The sequence below is a fragment of the Trachemys scripta genome, chromosome 1, assembly GCF_013100865.1.
Source record: "Trachemys scripta elegans isolate TJP31775 chromosome 1, CAS_Tse_1.0, whole genome shotgun sequence".
In the NCBI taxonomy this organism is placed as follows: domain Eukaryota; kingdom Metazoa; phylum Chordata; order Testudines; family Emydidae; genus Trachemys; species Trachemys scripta.
In genome coordinates, this window is record NC_048298.1 from 157,502,229 (window position 1) to 157,526,876 (window position 24,648).

Consider the following 24,648-nt stretch of genomic DNA (forward strand, 5'->3'; position numbering starts at 1 on the left):
CTTCAATTCCATTTTCTTTTTGGTTTTTATAAGTCTTTTGGCGGGTTTAGTGTTCTATGGGTCATTTTGTACAGACATCTACCATGTAACCACAAAGGTGAGTGCAGACGGTGTGACAGACCTAGACCAGTGGGGTACAGGAGTCTGGTAGAGGGCAAATATACTGGTCACTGGATGAGTAGTTTTCTGTTCCCTGAGTGACCAGAGAAGGGGCTGCATTAGAGTAATCAGGAACCTGCTAGAACCATTTCAGGCAGGCAGGCTAATTAGGACACCTGGAGCCAATTAAGAAGAAGCTGCTTGAATCAATTAAGGCAGGCTAATCAGGGCATCTGGGTTTTAAAAGGAGCTCGCTTCAGTTTGTAGTGCACGTGTGAGGAGCTGGGAGCAAGAGGCACAAGGAGCTGAGAGTGAGAGGGTGTGGCTGTGGCTGTGCTGCTGGAGGACTGAGGAGCACAAGTGTTATCAGACACCAGGAGGAAGGTCCTGTGGTGAGAATAAGGAAGGTGTTTGGAGGAGGCCATGGGGAAGTAGCCCAGGGAGTTGTAGCTGTCATGCAGCTGTTACAGGAGGCACTATAGACAGCTGCAGTCCACAGGGCCCTGGGCTGGAACCTGGAGTAGAGGGTGGGCCTGGGTTCCCCCCAAACCTCCCAATTGACCTGGGCTGTGGGTTCTTCCAGAGGGGAAGGTCTCTGGGCTGTTCCCCAACCCACGTGGTGAATCTCTGAGGCAAGAAAATCCACCAATAAGCGCAGGACCCACCAAGATAGAGGAGGAACTTTGTCACAATGGGTAGAGTGTTTCTGGATCCTACACCCTCCACTCTATCTTGGTCAATGGATAACTTTGACAGCAGTATGAGAGTTAGAGCTGGGCAATAGTAAATTTGGCCAATAGTAAATTCATAAACTGTTTGTAAATTTGGTCATGTTTGGAGATTAGTTTTTCCTGGAAATTTTTTTGGAAGTGTTACAACATTTTTTTTTTCAATGTGTCATTTCAAAATCTTTGAAACACTTTATTTGACCTGCACAAATGTTGTGTTTTAATTGCAGAAAGACAAAACAAAAACAAATAATCAGTTTTGGTTTGAAACGGAACTGTTGATTTTCTTCAGTTTGGCCACCAAACGGAAAAGTCAATTATTTGTTCAGCACTAATCGTACTGAGTTGTGTTGCAGTCAGGTAGTGATGGGTAAACACAAGAGGAGAAGCTGAAAGGCTAGAAAGAAGATTATAATTGTGTGTGATATAGTCCCATATTGGTTTGTGGTTACGACACTCAGGTAGGATTTGTGTTTAGGGTTGGCTTCTGCAACAGATATGCTGTGTGATGTTTGGCCAGTCACTTCATTGCTGTGTGACTTGTTCTATAAAATGGAGACATACCCTCTTTTTCCTACTTGACTATTTAGGTTGTAATCTCTTCAGTGTAGGGACTTACTATATATAGTTACAATGCATAGCATAATAAGGCCCTAAGCTTTTGGTTAGGGTGATTTAGGTTTGGTAGTTGACAATTGAACAAGTGCTCACCGTCTGTCCATTCTAATAGCACTGAACTAAGTACTGCAGGCTAACTGGTTTGGCTGTGTGTAGCCCTTCGTTACTGACTCTTAAGACTTTTTTGCCTCCAGTTTTATATGCTGCTTGGTTTTCTTTAACAGATTAGAGTTGCATGCCAACAAGTAGCTTAAGTCCTCGTCTTCTCTTCCAGCTTCTCTCAAACCAGACAGCCCCTGGGAAATCTTCATGTCTCTTACTAAACTCATAGGATTTTTTTTTTTTTTTTTTTGGCCTTTATTCTGCTGCCGTTTGTAACGTAGATTACTTTTGCATGTAGTAATCATCTCACTTACTGTTCATTTTGTCTTAATTAGCAGGCCAGACAAGCCCTCAGATTCATGCAGGTATGCAAAGGTGTGTGTTTTTTTTTTTTTTTTTTTTTTTTAAAAGCTTATGGCAGTAGTGGTGACCCCTTGTGACCCCAGCTTTATCTAACTGAAAATTAGAAGCTGAAATTACATTAAGTGAAGCCATGTTTTAGAATTTCTTTAATTTCTAACTGCACATGTTAATTGCCGAATAACTCATCCCCTTCATACCTCTCCAAGGAGCATTTGAATCACATCATCTGACAGGTCACGGTTGGTTTGTTGACTTGCCTTTCCATTGTTATTCTGCTTCAATACTCTATTGAGTGTTAATTCTTTCTAATAGGACCTCAGGTCACATTGACTTTTGCAGATATAGTAGTATATCACTTCTCTCACCCCCTACTCCCCCGCCCCATTACAGTACATCCTGAACTAAATGCAAGGGCACACTGTGCCAGATCTTAGATGTGCCTTGACTGCACAAGCTCAGCTGTCAACAGCAGACCTCATTTACCACCAAGTTACTCCAGTTTCATGCTAGTGTAACTGCATTCAATAGAGTTATACTGACATAACTACATTCTTGCAGTGTTAAGAGGGCCACGTTCTTTTGGCAAGACAAAGGAAAATATGTGGCTTATTTCCCCAATCTTAAGTACATACTCTATCATTTTGGTCTTCCCTGGAATAAGCAAGTCATGGTGTCTCTGTCCCGGTACAGCAATATCTGAAATCTTTCTGTCATAGTCCTGATATCTTACTAGCTGGCCAATCAGTGCTATAGTTCTTGTCTAACTTTTCACTATGTCTAACCCTAGACAAAACAAAACAAACAAAAAAATCACAAGCATCTTTATTTCCTCCATCAATAGAAACAATTTAGAGATTACTTTCTTAACAATTCTCCTTAAGAGGATTACTATCTTCACGTTTGTCAAAATTTGAAGTGGCTAATGAAAAAAAAATCCTATATGTGAAGGCTGCTTTCCATTTAAGATACAGATGGTGCTCAAGATTTCCTTCCTTAAGGCATATACATATTTCCTTGCTTTCTTTTTCTTCCCTCTGCCTAGGCCAGTTTGTTCTAAATTCCGAAGCAGATAAGGTAACGCTTCATTGAAAGAGAACCTGACCATCCCACCAACGTTTCCACGTGTTGGAACCCAAAGAACAAGGAATATACTTTAACATTAATACATGGCCACTAAATACGATTATGATCAACACACGAGACATGCAAGATATTGTACATCTATAGACCATCATCCGATCATATAACTGGTTACTGCCTTACTGTATAAGCTACACTTATTCCCTACATTCTCCTCAGGCTAGAGATCTAAATGATTTTTCACCTATTCCAATAACTGCTCATTTAACAAGAAGGACTATCCACATTTGTTCATTGTCCTGCTTCTACCTTTTTTGTTGCTACACCTGCATTTGTTGCAGATGGTTTCATCCTTCATTTTATTTGGTTTTAAGAACTTTCCTAGATAATGTACAAAATTACTATTTTAACAAAGAACATTTTTTAGAATAGCTTTTATACTTTATTGTTCCCACTTTTCCTTTAATAGCTAGTTACATGAAACATTAGCAAGTTAAATGTTCTTCTTTGTTTTCACTTACACCATCTAACCCCAACTGGACTATATTGGGAAAATTTGTATAGAATTGTTCAATGACATTTCCTTTCCCAAGTCAATTGATATGTTCATGTTTTATATAGTTTTAAGTAGCCTGGTATCATTATTTTAACACAGTAACTTACATTTTGGTTCTTTTGTATTATGCTCTTTTATAGCACAATTTTAAAAATCGTATTTTATCCAGAAAGTTCATTAGGTAATGCCTCTCAGATGCTGACTCACTGATGTGCATCACTTCAAATTCTCCTATTATATCCTCATCTGCTCTTCATCAATAAGTAATATACATTTGCAAGCTTCCCATTATTACATGACTGTACAAACTTTATTCATTAGACTTTAAAAAGGAGCTAAGTATTTCAATCATCTCCAAGTTATTCATGTGATCTTTCTTACCCCTCTGATATATTTATATTTATACACCTTTTTACACTTTAGGACTAGCCTTCACTCCCAAATTCCTTGCTACATTTTTGTTTTGTTTATTTCCTGGAAGACTTAAACGACTAATTTGCTTTCTCCCCTCTTTCCAATTTCCAGTAGTGACAGCCTGTTGAGAATCAGGATCCCATAGATCTCTGCATAGAATTTAAGGATTCCACAGGTTCCTAAAGACAATCTTGATGTATTAGCAGCAGCCACCTCCAGGAAGGTGGAAAGTTGCAGTAGGGGCAGGGCAGGAGGAGAAACGATATGCTGGAAAAGAAGTCTATGTTTAGGCTTAAATTCAGTTCCCTACTTCAACTGCCTAACCACACCACCTACTAACATAATGAAAACTCTGGAAAAGATTCCCATTCTGCTCTGCTCTTGGACAAGTATTCACTGTTCCAAATGTTCCTCTGTGCAAGCAATGGAAGGAAAAACATAGAACAGAGTAAAAGAGAGAAGGGTCCTGGGGGACTCTCCATCACTGGCCATTTTAAAAATCAAGATAGCATTTTTTTGAGTGAGATCCTCTAGTTAAAAAGAAAATATTTTGGGGAAGGTCTATGGCCCATGTTATAGAGCAGAGCTGACTAGATGATCACAATGGTCCCTTCGGGCCTTGGAATGTATGAATTCTATTAAAGCACTTTTTGTAAGTAAAGGGAAAAAAAACAAAAAATAGGTCACTGCAACGCACTCGGTGTTGACCATTTTTATGACTTTTCCGTATCTTAATTAGAAAATAGCAGATAGCTTGAGGTCCTTCCAGAGATGTTACATAAGTATTGCACTGGCATGGAAATGTTCCTCTTGAAACACAGCAATTCATATACCAGACAAAAGCTACATCAGATACAGTATCTTGCCACTGTTGACCAGCAGATTGCACTTCACATGAATATCTTAGCATAACAAGATCCACATTCTTTACATTGAGGTGGGAAAAGGAAAAAATCCTTCCTGATTCTTGAGGCAGCAGCTCATGCCCTGAGGCTTTGCCTTTGTTGCATTTATCAAAACAAGCAGTCTTGACCATAAAGTTTATTGCTACAGCATTTGACTCTGTGGTGGCCAGAAGTGAATTCCACAGGCTGACTACTTTGTGCCAAGAAGTATGTTTGTTTTAAGTTTGCCCATCATTAGTTTTATCTGGTGCACTTTGGCATACTAATTATGGAAGAACAAACAAAACCAGGCTCTGATCTGTCTTCAGAACATCCTTTATATAAACCAGGGGTAGGCGGCACGCGAACTGATTTTCAGTGGCACTCACACTGCCCAGGTCCTGGCCACCGGTCCAGGTGGCTCTGCATTTTAATTTCATTTAAAATTAATATTCTTAAACATTTAAAAAACCTTATTTACTTTACTTACAATGGTTTAGTTATATATTATAGACTTATAGAAAGAGACCTTCTAAAAAATGTTAAAATGTATTACTGGCATACGAAACCTTAAATTAGAGTGAATAAATGAAGACTTCTGAAAGGTTGCCAATCCCTGATATAGACATTTGAAATACCTCATTCAGGTCTTTCATTTCCCCCCTTTGTAGGCTAAAATAGTCTTTGTTTTGTTTAGAATTCCTTAAGTACATCTATTTTGATTCTCAATGCTCTTCTGAGCCTTTTGCTTTATGACAAACTGACAGAGAACTAGTATTGCTAGGTTCTTCTAATAAATAGTATTCTCTTTACCCTTTGGAGTGCTAGAAATTTCAACCATTGAGATTATTAAGGATCTTTCAACACTGTTCATCAGAAATATGAAGGTTTCTCATATAAAAAACATAACTTGTTTCCATTGGTATACATGAAGAAGCTTAATTTCATTTCAGTGCAAGTAGAATTGCAGTCATTATAGCCATCAAAGAGCCCAAAACAGAAAAATCTTATTCTGACTTTGACAACCAATTTCATGTGAGAACATTTAGAAATTAGACTTCAGACTAGACCAAGCAAGATGTCTTTCCATCAGTTAATTATTGTTTCCTTTGTGTGTTGGTTTACGTGATTAACATGAAGGCAAAATATGAAGGTAAACACTATAAATTAATATAAACAAGCTAAGCTGTGTTTACCAGCACTTGGGTTACTCAAGACAGCAATATATTCATGCTTTCTGTCTGAATCATCTGAAGAAAATCTTAAGGTTGATTTATGAACCATAGGGAACAATGCACAAGTTGACAGTGACTAAACATCATTCTCCTTGTGACTGATGGTGGGCCCACGCAGTCTGGAACTCAGTTCAGTGTCCAGTGAACATCCGCCCACACAGAAGTCATGACCATGACTGCGATCCAGACACTTGTTTCAGCCTCAAAATGGCCAAAAGGAATAGCATCATTGTTAGCAATTCTCTCATCAAGCTAGGACTGAATAATAGGTAACCACTCAGGTTACACTACTGCTGCCATAGCTAATTTGATGGGGACTAAACACAATCCATCAGCACATGTAATCAGTACTTTTCATTTCACTGTGAATTATCTGTTGAAGCTTGTTTTTGGCATAAATTGTCGGTAATGAAGTTTGTGTCATTTTAAGGTACATGCTGAAAGCCACAGACATGAGGTCTTTCATCAGGTTCCTATAGAAAACTTCTTCCAGGTAGCCACTCAACCTATGCTGCCTGGGGACTCCTACCCAGGGCTACTCATTTCTCCTGTACCTTCCCATACAAGAGAGGAAAGCTACTTCTGAAATTGCTACTGACACAAAGTTAGTGATGGCTAGTGACCACTATCTTGGGTGTTTGTTAACTGAATCTTCTTAATAGTATTAGATTTGATTACTTCCTCCAGCTGCAGGAGTGTATCTGCTCATAGGCACTGACTCCATGGGTGTGCCGGGGCTGGAGCACCGACGGGGGAGAAAAAGCGGGTGCTCAGCACCCAACAGCCACAGCTGTTTGACAATACCCCCAATCAGCTGTTTGACAGCGCCCCAGATTAGCTGATCAGGGCACCTCCAAACAGCTGATTGGAGGCTGGGGGAGGGTGGAGAGCAGTGAGCGGGTGGGGACAGGAAGAGCCAGAGTGAGGGCAGGGCCTTAGGGAAGGGGGCGGATGGAGGGCAAGAAGAGGTGGAGTGAGTGCAGGGTCTCGGGGGGAGCGGATGGAGTGGGGGCAGGGCCTCAGGGCAGAATTGGGGTGGAGCATCCCTGGGGAAAAGAGAAACTCAGCGCCTACGTATCTCTCGCCACAGAAAACAATGCTGTAAACTATGTGCCATGGGTAATTGACAGTCAGTGTTTTAGAGAATCATTAGGAAGAGGAACTGTCAAAAAGCTTTAAAATCCTCTCTGCCATACATAGATTTGTGACCCTTACAAGTAAATTCTATAATATTACTCCCTTCCAGCAAAAGGAAGCATTTTATGTTCAACAGCTGCCTTGCTATTAAATACATGCTATATTAAATCTCTAGATTAATGTTATGCATAGGTAATAGATTGGAAGTTTAACTGTACAACTTAAAACTGGTTGATATTGTGAAGTTGTACTATGTCATGAGTGTGTGTGTGTGTATCCACCATTGCTGACAGGTCCTGTAGCATGCACACATGAAACAGATACAATGGGGCGGGGCTTAAGACTCACCAACCCTGCTTGGGTGCAAAAACCAGGTAATAACCTGGGTGAGCTGGAGCCTTAGAAAACCAGTTTAGCGGACTCTGAAGGGAGAGGGAAGGAAAGAGTGGGAGAAAGTTACCCAAGAGACAGAACAAAGGAAGTGGGGCGGGGGGGGAGAGGGTTAAGTAGTGAACCATGCAGGAACAGAGGGACTGAGATAGGAAGAGAAGTGCGATGCAGGAGAGAAGCCAGGTAAGAGGCTCCCCAAGGGAGAGACCACTTGTCATGGAACAGCCTGCCTCCCTCCCCCTCTATGAACATGGATGCCCCCTAAGGACTCCCAAGGGAAGGATGGGATAGAAAGTAAAACATATGCTATGTTCACTGTTTTGTATGACCTGTACTCTCCTGTCCTTTTGAGATGATGTATAAAAGGGCAAATATGTTGGACTCTGGCCAAAGCATCTCTCTGTATGGGAACTGCTTCACAACTGCTGCGTGCCTCAGCAGGCAGAAACTTCACATCTTTGAGGTGGAGTTCTGGGGGAGTCAGGACTGGCGCAACCCATTAGGCGACCTAGGAGGTCACCTAGGGTGTTGCGATTTGGGGGGCGGCTACCACAGCGGTATTTCTGTGGCGGGACTTTCCACCACCTCTGTGGGGGGAGTGGCATTTTGGGGTGGGACCTTCCGCCGCCTAGGGTGGCGGAAAAGCTGGTGGAGCTCCTGGGGGGAGTAACTGGGATATCCTAGATGCCCAGAGCAGGTAGGCTATGGAGCGCCATTTCTAAGAAGGGGTAGCAGGCAAACACCTCAGGGATCTGGAGCAGCAGAGGCTTGGATTCCCCTCATAGCACCCTAGTGAGTGGCCTGCAGGGGGCACTCACTAGGAAATGTGACCATGTTACCTTACATATTAACATCCTACCATCCATACAGCAAAGGAAATTTGTCACAAGTACAGCAAACAGCAGAGATGTAAAGCGCTGCTGAATTGCTAACTCACAAGAGGTCAAGAAACTGTTGTAAACAATGGGTCCATGAGGTACTCAAATTCCTCAACAATGCATCATTTACTCAAAAGATTTCTTGTACACATTTTATGTCTGAAGCAGTCCAGAAAAGCACGTTGCAGCCACATGAATGCTGGGATAGCTGCCTATAATGAACTATTCCCAACACAGCTGCAAATGTTACAAGTGTGGCTACACCACTGCGCTGTCAGTGTGGACAGACTGCAGCGCTTTTCCCTACTCAGCTGTACGAAGACAGGTTTACCTCACAGCGCTGAACAGCAGCAAGTGAAGCCAAGGCCTCCGAGCTTTGCTGGCTCTCTTTACTTTGGAGGTGTGATAAAAAGGCAAATATCAGAGCTTCACCACATTCCTGCAATGCTAGAGAATGATAGAGATCTCCATTTCACTGATTAGGCAGAAAAAGATTTCCTCACTCATTGTGAACAGTAATAGAAACCAAATCTGACTCCCCTGCCTGATTGTTTTAACTAATATATTGGGTAACAGTCATCCCTGGTGTAACTGTTTCAGAAGGATGAAATTGAGTCGCTTTTTACCTACATCATGCATCATTTTAGTTTGGCTCTCCTCTTTTAAACTGAGCCATTCTTTCCTTCAGCTCACATGGGGAGAGCCATCTCTCCAGGGACCCGATCACATTCTCAATTAGGCAAGCCGGCAGAGGCTTAAACACAGTTCCTAATTATGTCTATAAAGACAAGAGGGGTGAGGGAGAGATGATGGGGAAGCATTTAACAGGAATACTCTTGATTAGAGATCTCCCTTTACACCACTTGTCCGAGGGGTATGGCAGAAACATTCAGCAATTGGACTCAACTCTCAGAGTAAGTAGATGGCATATTAGCCTAGAATTGTAGCTTTATTTACTCTTTTGGCTAAAGAAAGGGGTAGTTAAGACTTTTAATATTAACATACAGAGCTTGACTTTATCATGGAGTGTGTAATTTGTGTGTATGTTGATGGCTTTTTTTTTTAGTACCTTCACAGCAATTACGTCTCTTCAAAAATGACAATACGATATTCAATTCAGGCCTATTTGTGTATTAAATTGGGCAGTTCTAGATTTACACTGTTCATCCTTTACAGAACTGGAAACAAGTCTGTTTCAATACCTGCACCCTTTTTCTACCCACAAAAGCACCACCTTCCTTCCCCACTCTTGTTCCATTCTACTCAAAGGGAGTGGCTTCCAACCCACCTCTGTCTCCAGGGCTTCCATCAGCCCCTCCAGAGAATTCAGCCATATTTCCCAGTTTGGGGCTATTGGGAGCTAACCTTCCAGTGTCAATCAGCTTGCCATCCTCTGGTAGGAGAAAGGAACCTAACAGCAGTGAAGGAGGAAGTTGGTTTTAAGTGCAGGCCAGTGGGTCTGTCAGCCCAGGGAATTCAAACCCTGCCATACCATCCTGTGGCCCAGAGCCAGTGCTAGGCCTAAGCAGACTAAGCAACTGCTTAGGGCCCTGAACAGCTCAAGGTTGCCCCCATTTGCTTTTATAGTATGTGTTGGGGGAGGGCAGGGGCAAACATTCCTTCTTGGGGCCCACACAGGGCTAGCAATGCCTCTGCCAGAAGCCCTTCTTCATCCCAGCAATTAACTTCAAAAACTGGCAAGATTCAAATAGGTGGCAAATACCTGGGAACTGAATGGTTTAAGTGTTAAAAAGGGATAAGAGAGCCACATGTATGGCTTCATGTTCACTGTCCTGGGGCTAAAACCCCAAACATCTATATAGACAAGGCCCATGACAGTTCTACAGCCAATGCATTGGATTTTTATGGAAACACTCAATTGACATTTGAGCCTTCTGCTGGTAGTTGCTATGTTGAGCAAGCCAAATTGCCTCTTTTGTGACAATGAGTCTATGAAACCTCGCCAAAAACTTGAGTATCTGTTTACAACTTGCTTTCTTACTGGGTTCAGAACTTTATAAAAAAAAAGTGCTTTCTAATACTTTCCCTTAATTTAGCAGTAAATTAACCACCAATATACAGCCACGTTGTCATTTGAGCAGCCTGCCTACCACCCAATCAGAATCTCAGATGTGTAGGTCTTAAAACTGGATTTTCAGTCATTTCATAACTACTGAGCTTATCAATTTGATTAAAGATGTATGTTTTTCCTTAGAGCAAATAATTTCTTCTCACTTTCCATTGAACATGGTTCTGAACTAACACCTTCAATTCCTACATTAAGCAACAGCTAAAGGATTCTTGCCAGTTAGCTGAGCCATTAAAAAAAAATCAGTTTTGAAGGATAAGCAATAATGAACTGTATGTTACATTTATTTGGCCTGTTTGGTAAGATACAGTACATGCCAGTAACAGAAAAAAATAGTTTCCTCATACTGATGCTAGGGAATGAATGTTGCACTGCAACACTTTTGACATTGTGTTATCACCTAAGCTTGCAGGCAAATTTCCAGTAACAGGGAAACAGGATACCCTCTGAAGCTTGACAAAAACACTGCCAGCACTTCCCCCAGTTCAGTCTTTGTTCCTCAGGTGTTTTCAGGAGTCCTCTTGTGTGGGGAGTGAAGAACAGATGATGTCACTCCCTGACTTATATAGCTTTAGCATAGGGCAGGAACTCTTTGTTTCAAAACTTGGTTCCCAGACCGGTTTGTGGAAAAATACTGACATCCCAAGATGGAATCCAGAGACATGTGGTCTGGTCACTTGCCCTTGCAGTGTAATAGCTGCCATTACTTACAGGCTGGCCAGAACGTTCACAGGAAGGTTACGTTTTTCCAAGATCCATTGTCTTTGCTAATGGGCCATCAGCACTATCTGGCTTCTTTATTGTAGTATCAGAAAGGCTAGTTGTGGGTATCACCCAGAGTAAGCACGATTGAAATACAAATACATAGTCAATATTCCGAATGGTAAATTAAAAAAATATACATGCATACAAATAGAATAATCATATTCAGCAAATAATAACTTTTCCTATGACACCTCACATGACCCATCTTGTACAAAATGCATCATAATTATGCCATAATCATATCAAAATAATACCACTGTGAAGATTATGGGATGCAGTGTCACACAGAGGTCATCCACTTTTGTGCCCCAACTGGTGCAGAAGTTCTTTGGTTGATAAAGAGGCATATAATTCAGCCAACAATAAGTATCATCCTTCAGAAGATATTCACAAGAAGTGCCTCTCAATTGTGGAGTGCATAGTATTTAACAGTTCCAAAATTATCACACCAATGCAGATAAACTTTGCTTCACAGCTACACCATGAGTTTGGATCTCACAATTTAATTGCCATACTACACCTTCATGGTTTCAGTATAAATTATGATGAGCTGAGGTGGTTCATCACTAGTACTGCTAAAATTAAAGTAGAAAGACCGCAGAAGTTGGTCAAATGAAAGGTATTACCTCAACCACCATGTCTCTCCAGAGAGGTGTGGCCATTCCAAATGGAATTATACCACTTCCAGTTCATGCTGGTGGAAATTTCATCATGAAGGAGATAATGTAGATCAGAGGTCGGCAACGTTCGGCACGTGGATCACCAAGGTTAGCACCCTAGCGGGCCGGGCCAGTTTATTTACCTGCTGACATGGCAGGTTCGGCCGATCGCGGCCCCCATTGGCTGCGGTTCGCTGTCCCGGGCCAATGGGGGCAGTGGGAAGCCGCGGCCAGCACATCCCTCGGCCCGCGCTGCTTCCCGCCACCCCCATTGGCCCGGGACAGCGATCAGCGGCCAGTGGGGGCCGCGATCAGCCGAACCTGCCGCGTTAGCAGGTAAATAAACTGGCCCGGCCCACTAGGGTGCTTACCCTGGCGAGCCGCGTGCCGAACGTTGCCGACCCCTGAGGTAGATGATAATGCAGAGACCACTGATGGTCAAAATACATTTCATTCAATGGCTAGAGTGGTATTTCAAGAAAAGATTGCAGATAGTCCAACATCACAAGAAATAGTATTGAAGCATGGGAAAGAAATCACTTACTGTCCATGGGCAATCAGTCTCCTAAGCAGTGTCTGTAGTAAGAACAATTTTGGCTGCACAGAACTGTGTATACACCAAGGCAGTGAAGACTGGTAACCCACACACTCTTGACAGAGATAATTATGATGAACAAGACCATATTGACTAGAAATGTCACTAGTGCTATTACATCTAAGTTATACCTGTTCAAAATTATTATTAGATTTTTACCCTTTAAATCGTGACCTCAAAGCATCACAAAAACAAAGAAATCCAATTTTATGTAGCATCATTAAACTAACAGAAATTAATGCAAATATTTTTAAGTGGTCATTTGAATGTGGGTGATAAGGTCATTGTTTCCCTGTTTCTATGATAACAAACACTGGACAACTCCACATACCTCATCTTCAAGTAGACCTAATACATTTTCAAATGGGTGGGTGGGTGGAAAGAGTACATTAAGTCAACAAAATCAGTGTTATCTGCAATTCGCCCACCACCAAACCAGTTATAAAAAAAAAAAAATCAGGAGGGGAATATTTCAAGTGCAGTCTTGAAGAGTTAGTGCATTCATTTACTTCTACTATGTCCTCTAGCCTTATCTCATTTTGAACATTTTTTGGATGGTGTTTCTAAACCAAGAATGTCAGCTTCGCATTTTGCTGGTTATGAAAAGTAGATAGTCACTTTGCTTGTGTTTTATTTTTAATAAGATGGGGATATAAAATGATCTAAGTCAAGTTTTCCCATCAGTTCACTGGGATTTATGTGCATATCAATTATTTCACTAGATAGAAGTTTGAAGGATGAGGACAGGAACAAAACTGATTGCCCACCCTATTGGGTCAAAACAGTGGTCCATCTAGCCCAGTATCCTGTCTTCTGACAATGGCCAGTGTCAGGTGGGATTATATTTTTCGCAATGTGCATTATTTTGAATTTATCAGCATTGAATTTAATCTGCCATTTTGTTGACCAGTTACCCAGTTTTGTGAGATCCCTTTGTAACTCTTTCCTCAGACTGCTTTGAACTTAACTATCTTGAGTAATTTTGTATTGTCCACAAACTTTGCTAACTAATTGTTTTACCCCTTTTTCCAGATCATTTATGAATATGTGGAACAGCACTGGTTCCAGTAAAGATCCCTGAGGGACACTGCTATTTCTCTCCATTCTGAAAACTGACCATTTATTCCTATTCTTTGTTTCCTATCTTTTAACCAGTTACTGATCCAGGAGAGGACACCCCCGACAAACATGAGTTTCACCAACAAAAGCATCAGTTTGGACAGCGCTATATCAGCAAGAAACACTCTCCCACCAACATAGCTACCGCCGCTCATTGGGGGTGCTTTAATTATGCCGCTGTAAGATCTGTAGTGTAGACATAGCCTTGCTTTGCTTAAGAGCCTTCTCACAGACTTTCTGAAAGTCCAAGTACACTATATCCACTGGATCACTCTTGTCCACATGCTTTTTTCGGCCTGCCTAATTACCCTTTTACACTTGACTTGCTAGAATTTATGCTCCTTTCTATTTTCCTTACTAGAATTTGACTTCCAATTTTTAAAGGATGCATTTTTGCCTCTAACTGCTGCTTTTACTCTGTTTAGCCATGGTGGCACTTTCTTGGTCCTCTTACTATATGTACTCCAAATTAATAAAAAAAACATTTAATTTGAGTCTCTATGGTGTTTTTAAAAAAGTTTCCATGCAGCTTTCAGGCATTTCACTTTTGTAACTACACCTTTTAATTTCCATTTAACTAGCTTCCTCATTTTGTGTACTTCCCCTTTCTGAAGTTAAATGCTACTGTGGTAGGTTTCTTTAGTATTCCTTTCCCCCCACCCCCCAAGGGTGTTAATTTAATTATATTATGGTCACTATTACTGAGTGGTTCAGCTACATTTACCTTTTGGATCAGATTCTGTGCTATACTTATAAATCAAGATTTGCCTCACCCCTTGCGGGTTCCAGGACTAGTTGCTCCAAGAAGCAGTCATTTATGGTGTCTAGACATTTTATTTCTGTCTCACATCCTGAGGTGACGTATCCTGTAAATATGAGGTTAGCTGAAATCCCCAATTATTGTTGAGTTTTATATTTTCATAGCCTCTAATCTCCCTGAGCATTTCATAATCACCCATCACCATCCTGAGCAGGTGGTTGGTAGTATATTCCTACCACTATATTTTTATCATTCAAGCATGGAATTTCTAACCATAGAGATTCTGTGGTACAATTTGATTCATTTAAGATTTTTACTATATTTGACTCTATGCTGTCTTTCACAGATAATGCCACTTCCCACCAGGATGAGCTACCTTGTCATTCCTTATCATCGTTCCACCTTCAGGACCATAATAGGCATCCATTTCTGTGATGCCTGTTATATCAATATCCTCATTTAATACCAGGCACTCAAAAGTTCACCCATCTTATTATTTAGACTTCTAGCACTTATATACAAGCACTTATAAAATTTGTCACTTTTTTAGCTGTCTGCATAGGTTTGTGTTGAAAAAGAACTTTAACAAAACTGATAGAGTAGGGAGGAAGAACACGGGGACAGATGTCTCAAGTATTTGGTAGTGAACTACAGAGCCTATCACTTTTAGATTGAGCTTTCATTTTAAGCTAGTAACTTTCAGTCATCACTGTTATCAGAATGCTTGACAATCTATCTGAATTGTGGCATTCCTTTCAGTCTAGCAGTATGATAACCAGTCATACTTCTGAACCATACCTACAATTGGCTAACAAGCACAAGATTGAATACACCATTGAAGACAGAATTCTAGTCTCACCTCCAGAGAGATCCTCCTCCACCTCAAGTCACAGGCACATTGGCAAGATAGTGTGGGGAAGCTTGCAGTGCTGCCACCCAAGCATATGTACATTGATTGTTATGGGCAAACAAAGCCCTTGAGTGATTATCTGAACACCAATTTCAGATATCTGTTCCAGTGATAAAATGCTTACTGAATCCAGAGACACTATGAACCAAAAATTGTCCCTGTTGTAAGCACATTCAACTTCCACTGAACTCCACAAAAATGGGAATAAATTTAGCCTGCAAGTAGGCTTAGCTACATGAAGTCAGTTCTCTCAGTCAATGACCTGTTCAAACTTCAGAAACTTACTCAACATTTCCACACACTAATTCCTTCCAATGTTATCAGTACTCTAAAGTCAGGCATTCTTCATGTTAGGGTATTTGTACAGATAGTTTATAAAGCATTTAATCTTTAATCCTGTGCTTTGACAATTATCTGAGAGTTTCTTCATTGTCTATGGCAGAAATAACTAGATTCCTTTTGTTTGCTGAGGCCAGAGCCCAAAACCCTCTGTAGCTTCCACAGAGTTTAACAGAAACATTTTTCATTCTCATGGGAATTGCCATGCTGCAACAAATGCATGCTCCACCTAGCAGAGTGTCTGATCTCCAGCAGTAGCCAAGACCTGATGCTTCAGAGAGGTGCAGGAGACCCCACGATAGGCACAGGTGGGACAGTGTCACCATGAAGATCTCATCCTAATTGAGACTGCTAACACATGATGTTTTCCTCCTCCTAATACTTAGCATTGACTACTTTAACTTTGGATGTTCTTCTTATCCACTTAAGTGTCCAATCCCACTTTGAACCTTCCTAAATTTGTGGCCTCAATAACATCCTATGACAACTAAATTCCACAGTCTAATCACACGTTATGCAAAACCATTTGCTTTTATCAGTTTTGGATTTCCTCCTTTCCATTTTATTCAGTGTCCCCTTCTTGAGTTATAAGACAGGGAGATGACAAGTTCTGTACCTTTTATTCATCTCTGTATTATTATTTTATCATGTCCTCTCTTATTACTCTTTTTAAAGAAGAAAAAAGTTGCCATTTTGTTTACATCCCCTTTCCTTCATACAAAAGTGTTTTTCCATGCCCGGGAACATTCAAGCCTCCTTTCTCTCAACCCCCATTAATTTTGCAGTATCTTGTAAAAGAAAGTAGCTTTGTCATCTGCCAATTTTGCTAGCTGATGGCTTGCCCCCTTTTCTAGATCTTTAGCAAGTATGTTGAACACTAGTACAGAAAGTTCGACACCGTGCTGTCAAACTTCTGCAATCTTGAAAGTTCACCAAATATTCTTCTTGTTTCTCATTTTTATTCAGTTTTTGATCCATGAAAATACTTTGCCTCTCACTCAGAGCAACATAGTTTTGCCAGCATAAGTGGCAGTGTACACATGGCCTTGATTTCTTTAGTAGCCTGTTATGATCAACCTTGTCAAAGGCCTTTTGGAATATTTAATTATGTCAACTTGTTGTCATTTACCTACTACTTTGACACAAAGGATTCTAAGATTAGTAGCAAACAAAGCCATGTTGCTCAGTCCCTATTATGTGTTGTGATCTTCCAAATTTATTGTTTTTAAATGATCTTTCAGACAATTTAACGAGTACAGCTGTAATACTCCCAATTACTCCAAGAACAATTCAAAAATACAGGTACGATATTTGCAACTCTGCCATCCTCCAGTTTAGCAGCTATTTTCAATATTAGAGAACAGATTTTTGACAGCACCTTCACATCTAAAATCCCTCAGAACTCTTGGATATAGAACATCTGGTCCTAGTTACTTACGGCTTTTTTCGATTAATCAGTTTATTCTGGTACTTCTGGCACCTTCATCTCTGATAGTGCCTAATCCTAATTGGATTGGGGAGATGCCTCTCCCACATACTCTGTGGTGAAGACAGATGCAAAGCAATCAACTAGCTTCTGAGGCACATCCTTATCTTTGATTGTTCCTTTTATCCCTTGGTGACCCAGCAGCCCCACCAATTCTTCCATAGGTTTCCTGCTTGAGATGCTTGAAAAATGTGTTCTATATCTTTTAGCTGTTGACTCTTTTCCCCACTCATTCACATTTTATTGACTGCTATAATTTGTTTTGTTTATTGGCTTCACTAGCATTAGATTTCTAAACTCCAGGATTTCTTTTTCACTCAAATAATTGCTCAAACCCTCCATTGTTGTGTGCAATGTTGTTGTAGCCACGTCAGTGCCAGGATATTAGCGAGACAAGGTGCGTGAGGTAACATCTTTCATCGGGCCAACTTCTGTTGGTGAGAGAGACAAGCTTTCAAGCTTACACAGAACTCTTCGTCAGCTCTGGGAAACGTAGTCAAAGAGTCACAGCTAAATACAAGATGGAACAGATTGTTTAGCATAAGTATTTAACATATTTCAAGGGATTATTCAAGGTGAAGTGGCCTAACACCCCTTTAGTCTGGTCCCTTGAAATATGCGTTAACTACTTATACTAAACAATCTGTTCCATCTTGTATTTAGCTGTGATACTTTATTTCCCAGAACTGAAGAAGAGCTCTATGTAAGCTCAGAAGCATGTCTTTTTCACCAACAGAAGTTGGTCCAATAAAAGATATTACCTCCCCCTCCCGCCCCCATTCCTGCCATTTAGCCATATTGGTTTACTTATTGCCTTGCTGGTCCCCTTTTTATTTGGCAGTAAGTATGTATTTACTTAAGTAGCCATCAACCCTCTGTCATGCTGCCTGGTATGGGACACAGCTAAGAGCACCAATCTCAAGTCAGACTGCCAGACTATAGGACATATACCCAAGACTGGTGGTATACTCTATCATAAGATTTCACCAAACCAGTAACAAATGTGTGCTTCCAGTATACTATGCTAAGTGATAAAGAGTTCTGTGGCACCTTGTAGACTAACAGACGTATTGGAGCATAAGCTTTCGTAGGTGAATACTCACTTCATCAGATGCAGACTAACACGGCTACCTCTCTGATACTATCCTAGTTATTATGAAGCCACAGACAGTCCCCTGCAGGCCCTCTAGCCTCTCATGAACCACCCAGACAAACCAGACTTCTGGGAGAAATGATTATTAAAACCAGTAATCACATATACTAGGTTCTTCCAGTTCCAAAGAACCAGACACTCACCCCAGGTCAATATATATTTTCGGATCTAACCAAATACCACGCTGTAGTCAAACTTTACTAAACTAACAAAAGATTTTTAATTAAAAAAAGGAAAGAAGAAAGTTATTAAATAGCTAAAGTGAATCATATATGTTCCAGGTGATTTCAGAGTCTGTAGATCAGGCTAATAGCAGTGATGTTAAATCTGTTAGTTTGCAATAAGTTTCTAGGTTTCATCCCAAATATTGGGGATCCACAGTCCATTGTTCAAAGCTCCCTTTGTTAGAAATCAGAGTCCAGAGATGCGGGGCAGGAATGAGGCAAGGAGGTGATGTCACCATCTTCAATTTATACCCCCAATCCACGTGCATAGAAAAGTACTGGCTCAAATGTGGAACTATGCCTCATATGTTTTATGTGCCCTGCTAAGTCATCGGGCTTCTATTGTCCATATGCTCTCTGAGGCATCCTGCAAAGTCCCACTAGAGGAGCTGATTCTCCTTAATGGCCCATCAACACATGGCTGGCTAGTCTTCATGTAAATCTGTCTTGTGGGTGTTATACAGGAACACAATATGTTGAGTAATAAGCCAAATTTCATACACAATGGTGATACACACATTTAAGCAGCATAATAGCAGATTATACATTTTCCAATGCTACTTTGGCATACTTTGTAAATGATTTATCACAAGTCTGTAACATTGGTGCAGATGGTCAACTTCGTTTTTAATACAGCGTCATACCCACATCTGAAGAGTCACTTTGGGACCTTTTTTTACATGCCTCCTCATTCTATTGCATTCACCTTATGACCCCAATCTGATTTTAGGGAATATTGTTAAGTAAGATTAAACTATGTATTATGTGGTAATGCAGCATGCTAAAATGCTTTAGAACATGATAATTAAAGCAATAATGAGGCAAGCAGGAGAAATGAAGGAAACAAAATGTTAAGTAGGTTTTGTAATAAATATGGGGCCAGTTAGTATAGGTGCTTAGTTAGCAGGAGGCCTAATCACCTTACACAAGACCTATATAGTTAGCTTAAAATGTTTGACCTAGGGTTATAAGATTTTTGCAATAAGAATTTTGTGATAAAATAGTAAACCACAAAAAGGTAGCTTGAAATAATGGATATTCACTGGGATTTTTGGTACTTGTAACCAGGAAGCAAAACCTCATTTATGTATCAAAGCCATTGTGAAATGTAACAGTCAGAACCTGTAATTATGGTCCCCTGGAATGACAAATATGGGCGGGGGCAGAGACCTAAAGGTGTGATGTGTGGACGCTGTAAGGAAAAAAAGGTAGAAAATATGGTCAGAGCAATCCCTTATTGGGAACCAGGGATGAGCAAATGGCAGAGGCCTTAGTATGGCCAAGACCTCTTGTGGTGATCTCCACTTGCTTTTTCTTCTTTCTTTGCCATTACCAGATTTCATAAGGTTATATGTCAACATTGGCTGATTGCTTTATCTTGTACCGGGTTAAGGCTATGTCTACACTATGCGTCTTTTAGCGACACAGCTGTGCTACTAAACGGTGCGCAGTGTAGCTCCTCTTTGTCGGCGGGAAAGAACTTTCACCTACAATGAGCGGTGGTAGCTTTGTTGGCAGAAGGGCTCTCACACCGATAAAGCACTGTTCACTCCGGTGCTTTTCGTTGGTGAAAAACTTTTGCCATTCGTGGATGTTTTTTTCACACCTCTGAACGACAAAAGTTTTACTGACAAAAGTCCAGTATAGACAAAGCATAAGGCTCTAAATATGCATAATCCATGGGTTGGGAGGGTGTCTTTGTTATAGACATCTGTTTATGTATAACTATCCTTATGCTTGGATTTATCTGTATTTAAGAGAAGTCTCTACTTCTGTCATTATCAATCTCACTTCCTATAAATTTTAAGTAGCTGTTGAGCAAAGAACCTGTTACTAATGACTTGTGCAATTTGAACCCTAAACTTACCTGATGCTATACACCCTTTCTGAAATTGTCTCACCGTCACTTGATACCTTACCACCCTCTTACAACTCGAATCAGTTGGCTTGCCCAGTTTAAGTATAGCAATGACTAAAACTTCCAGCCAGGCTTTTAGGATGAATCCAGATTCCATGGTTTTGGTGTACAGTTGTGCCAGCCATTAGAGTCCCCTGGGGCCTAGTTGATGAAGAAATTCTGAGGGGATACCACCTCCGCTGGCCACCTTCCCTTTCTTCATTGCGGCTAAACCCTCCTTCACTTCATCTGTACTGATGTCGAAAGGGTCTTGTGAGGGGATTGAGGTCATTGTCTAATGTAGTTGACAATGGATCTCTCGGTGTTTGTCTTGGTCCTTTTGTACTATGGAGTTGGGTCAGACTTTTGAGATCTGATATTCCATCGGATTAGCAGCTCCAAGATGTCATAGTAAGGCTCAGGCACAGCAATGAGTGTGTGTCTGAAGTTCAAATCTTCAACACACTCAATCCACTGCTGGCATCTGGCTGAGTCTGGAGACTCTAACAGAGCTTTCACAATCTGTGGGTTACCCGACTGGTTGTACTTCTGGTGGAGGTCCTGGGTCTTTTTGACTAGCCTTGCCCAAGAAGACTAAGGCTACATGCACCAGACAGGTTCAGGGATGATGTTTCATCCAACTGAGAGAGACTGTAGTTCCAGTAATAAAAAGCAAACATGGCCACGGCATTTTTGATAGTATGGCATATGTTGAGTACTATTTCTGGTACTTTTGAGAGTCTTCAGATGCTCTTTTTTAGCAATAACAAGTTAGTCTTGGGTTGTATAGAACTGTCTGATTTCCAGAACACCAATATTGACTTTCAAAGGGGAAATTTCATTCAGTTTTTCTAGAAAAAGAAAGCTTCTGCCTGGGATCTCAGAAATAAAATATTGAGATATTAATGACCTTAACCTTTAAAATGACAAATTGTTGAGTTAGATGGCATTACAGATATATTTATCATGGACAACACATGAGGCATCAGGGATAGAAGTTAGAACTCGTGGCCTTCCGCATTAAATGCAGTCCCCTAACTGAATTAAATAAGAACTGCAGTAGTCTGAGTATAGGATATGTGTAACAGCACCGCTTTGAGGTTTTGGGTCAGATGTTCACACCAACTTTACGTGTTTCAGCTTTTATGGTTTTACATCCTTCCATCCCCTCCACCCATGTTTTGCTTTGAGAATGAATGCATCCAAAAACTGAACGAAAAACTGGGTATCAACTGTTAAGTCTGCTTAACTTTCCCTGCCAAAAGCATAAGCTGGTATAACTTTCTCAGAGTCTCTCTGTTTTCACGTAACTTGTAGAACCTTCCATTGAACCTGGCCTCAAATTTGGGTTTGTAACGAAACCTACCTATAGCACGTTACAGCTGAGTATAGGTCCAACAAAGAAAGTATTCAGAAGCAAATGTGATATATTCCATCCAGTAGAGAGCAGTGGTGCTCAAGCCAATGTATTACATCCTCAGCATTGTAGTGGTTAAATCAGGGGAATCACAAGTCAGCTTGACTATTGCCTCTTCACTATCTCGAACCAACACATTTTGACTCAACTTATTTAATATGCAGTGAAACTCAATCTGGAGTTGTGCTGATTCTATTACAGCCATTCTTAAAATCAATATGCCAGCCTATATCAGAAAGTTTACCTTTTAAACTATACCAATACGGGTGTTTTTCTTGAAAGCAGCACTTGTCAGAGATGTTTAGTGCATTCAGCATATGTGAACAAAAAATTTACAAAAACCTATCATGTACACTCACAAATTTGACAACCTTAAAGAAACCACAACACTCATATCAAGATACTCCATTTCCACCCAAGCCAGTAATCATTGCAACTAATACATGTGCACTTCCACACATGTATTTTAAAAGAAAAACAATAAAAATGGGCAACTGATCCATGTTGCTTTTTGGATTAATGTCTGAAACTGCTGCAGAGCACACTAAAATACAAGACCATGTAAGTCAATGAAGTTATTCAAGTTAGCTGACAGCTACATGCAAACTACTTAACCCCTAGCAACAATAATCCTCTAATACTGCAGATGTTTTTTAGTAAGGGCTTCAGAACCATTGTACTGGGTTACCAAAAGCTTAAATGCCTGTGAGCCAATTGAGAGTGAAACAAATTGAATTCATATATTGAGTTTAAGGACAGAGCTTCTCAGAATGTAACAGTAATCTGAATTCTTACCCAACTTTATCACCATATCACTGTGGGAATTCCTGAAAGGACTGAGAAAAATAGTCAATTATTCAACTAACGAGGAAGCTTAGCTAAAAAAATTTGACACATACTTTTGAACCACAGGTTTATTCAAAGCTGGTAAAGGGATAACAATAGTGTTTCGCAATCAGTAATCCTGATAGTCAAGGGATGGGCTATTCTTATTCTTTTGTTCCCTGTCAAAGTGGTTGAGTTTCAGCAATCAAGCCATCCATAAAAGTAGCCTGGCTAAAAGCCTGAACATAGACTCATTAATTCTATGATATGCATCCGAAGAAGTGGGCTGTAGTCCACGAAAGCTTATGCTCTAATAAATTTGTTAGTCTCTAAGGTGCCACAAGTACTCCTGTTCTTCTATTAACTCTATGATGATTTTCAAAGATTCACAGATTCCAAGGCCAGAAGGGACCAATGTGATCATCTCATTGGACTTCCGGTATAACACAGGCCATAGAACTAACGGAATTTTAACTTCCTTCTTTGTTACAGCTAGGTTACCAAAATGGCTTAAGTTCTTTCAGGCCTTGTCTAGACTAGGAAAATTTGTGCTTTCTTCCACCAAGTTGTTAAGCCTGTTCAATTGAATGAACTGATGAAAAATGCACCTTTTCTTACTCTAGCCAAGATATCAGAGGGCAATAAAACACAATGTTGGTCTGTATTAAGTATGTTTCACTGGGGTATGAAGTTTACAGTTGTGCAGTATTACAGCTGTTAACATCATTCCAGTGTGTAAGAGTGGTCTTACTGGCGGTAGGCACTATTGTGGCTGGGTGCGGCATAGTAGCTTTTGCTTACATTGTCCCTTGCTGATGGATGCTCCCATCCTGTGGGAGTCTCTCTTTTTGTGATTTGGCCTTTCAGACAGATCACATTTTAGCTCCACCCCTTGTGATGGAAAAGCAAGTCCAACAAACTGAAGTTCAACCAATAAATCTAGGACCTTCTGTCACACCTCCAGCCCCTTCACACCACTTTTCCAGTGGCTGGCAGGAGAACTCAGGCCCAGCCTCCACGCTCAGCTTCAGTCCAGGATGAGTGAAGCAAGGTCTGTTCTGTCAGATACATTGCAGCTGCCTCCCTGGACTCCTTCCTTATCAGGCCTTTTTGCCAGCCCTTTCCTGGGTTCTTTGTAACAATCAGCACTTCCCAGAGCTTCTCCCCAAAGGTCCAGTTCCTGCTCTTGTGTTAGGGCCAGCCACAGAAACTTGCTCCAATCCTGTGCCTTCCAGGCATCCTCTTCCCAGGCTTCCTCCATGCCCTTCAGGGACTTTCTTGTCCTCCACAGGTCTTGCCACTCTCTACCACCAAGGGAGTAAATACAGTGCTTCCCTGTCACTGCAGCCTCTCAAACTTCAATGCAAGTGCCCCTTAAGCCTTACCATTACTCCCTTTTGGACTTCACTACCTCAAGCTTTCTCCAGGCTCAGAACAACCTGCCTCTGGCCCCATGCTCCACTTCCTCCAGCCTCCCAGGCCTCTTCCTGGCTCAGAATCCTCTGGTTCTAGCTCCTGGCTTCCCAGGTTTCCCTCTGTCTTTAGTCCAAGAAGAAACTCCCAACTACCCCTCTCATGGGTTTCCTCATTGATGTTCAAAATCAAAGGCAACTCATCACATGAATTGGGTGAATTCAACCTCATTATGCACCATTCATAGTCTAATTATGTCTTGTCACTACCGGTAACTGTTGGATGTTGAAATGGGTGATATACAGAGCACTCTGCATCGCTCGCCTAACACATAGCATCAAGTCTGTTTTTTTCTCCCATTGTGACAATTGAGAACATACAGTCACTTTCCTTCAAAACTGAAAAAAGTTCCTAATTAGTATAAATAAGTCAGTTTTAACTGTAAAGCTACTCCCTTGTTAAATGGAGCAGTACTGAGAGATTTCCTCAGCCCTCACCTATCTGGCATTGGGC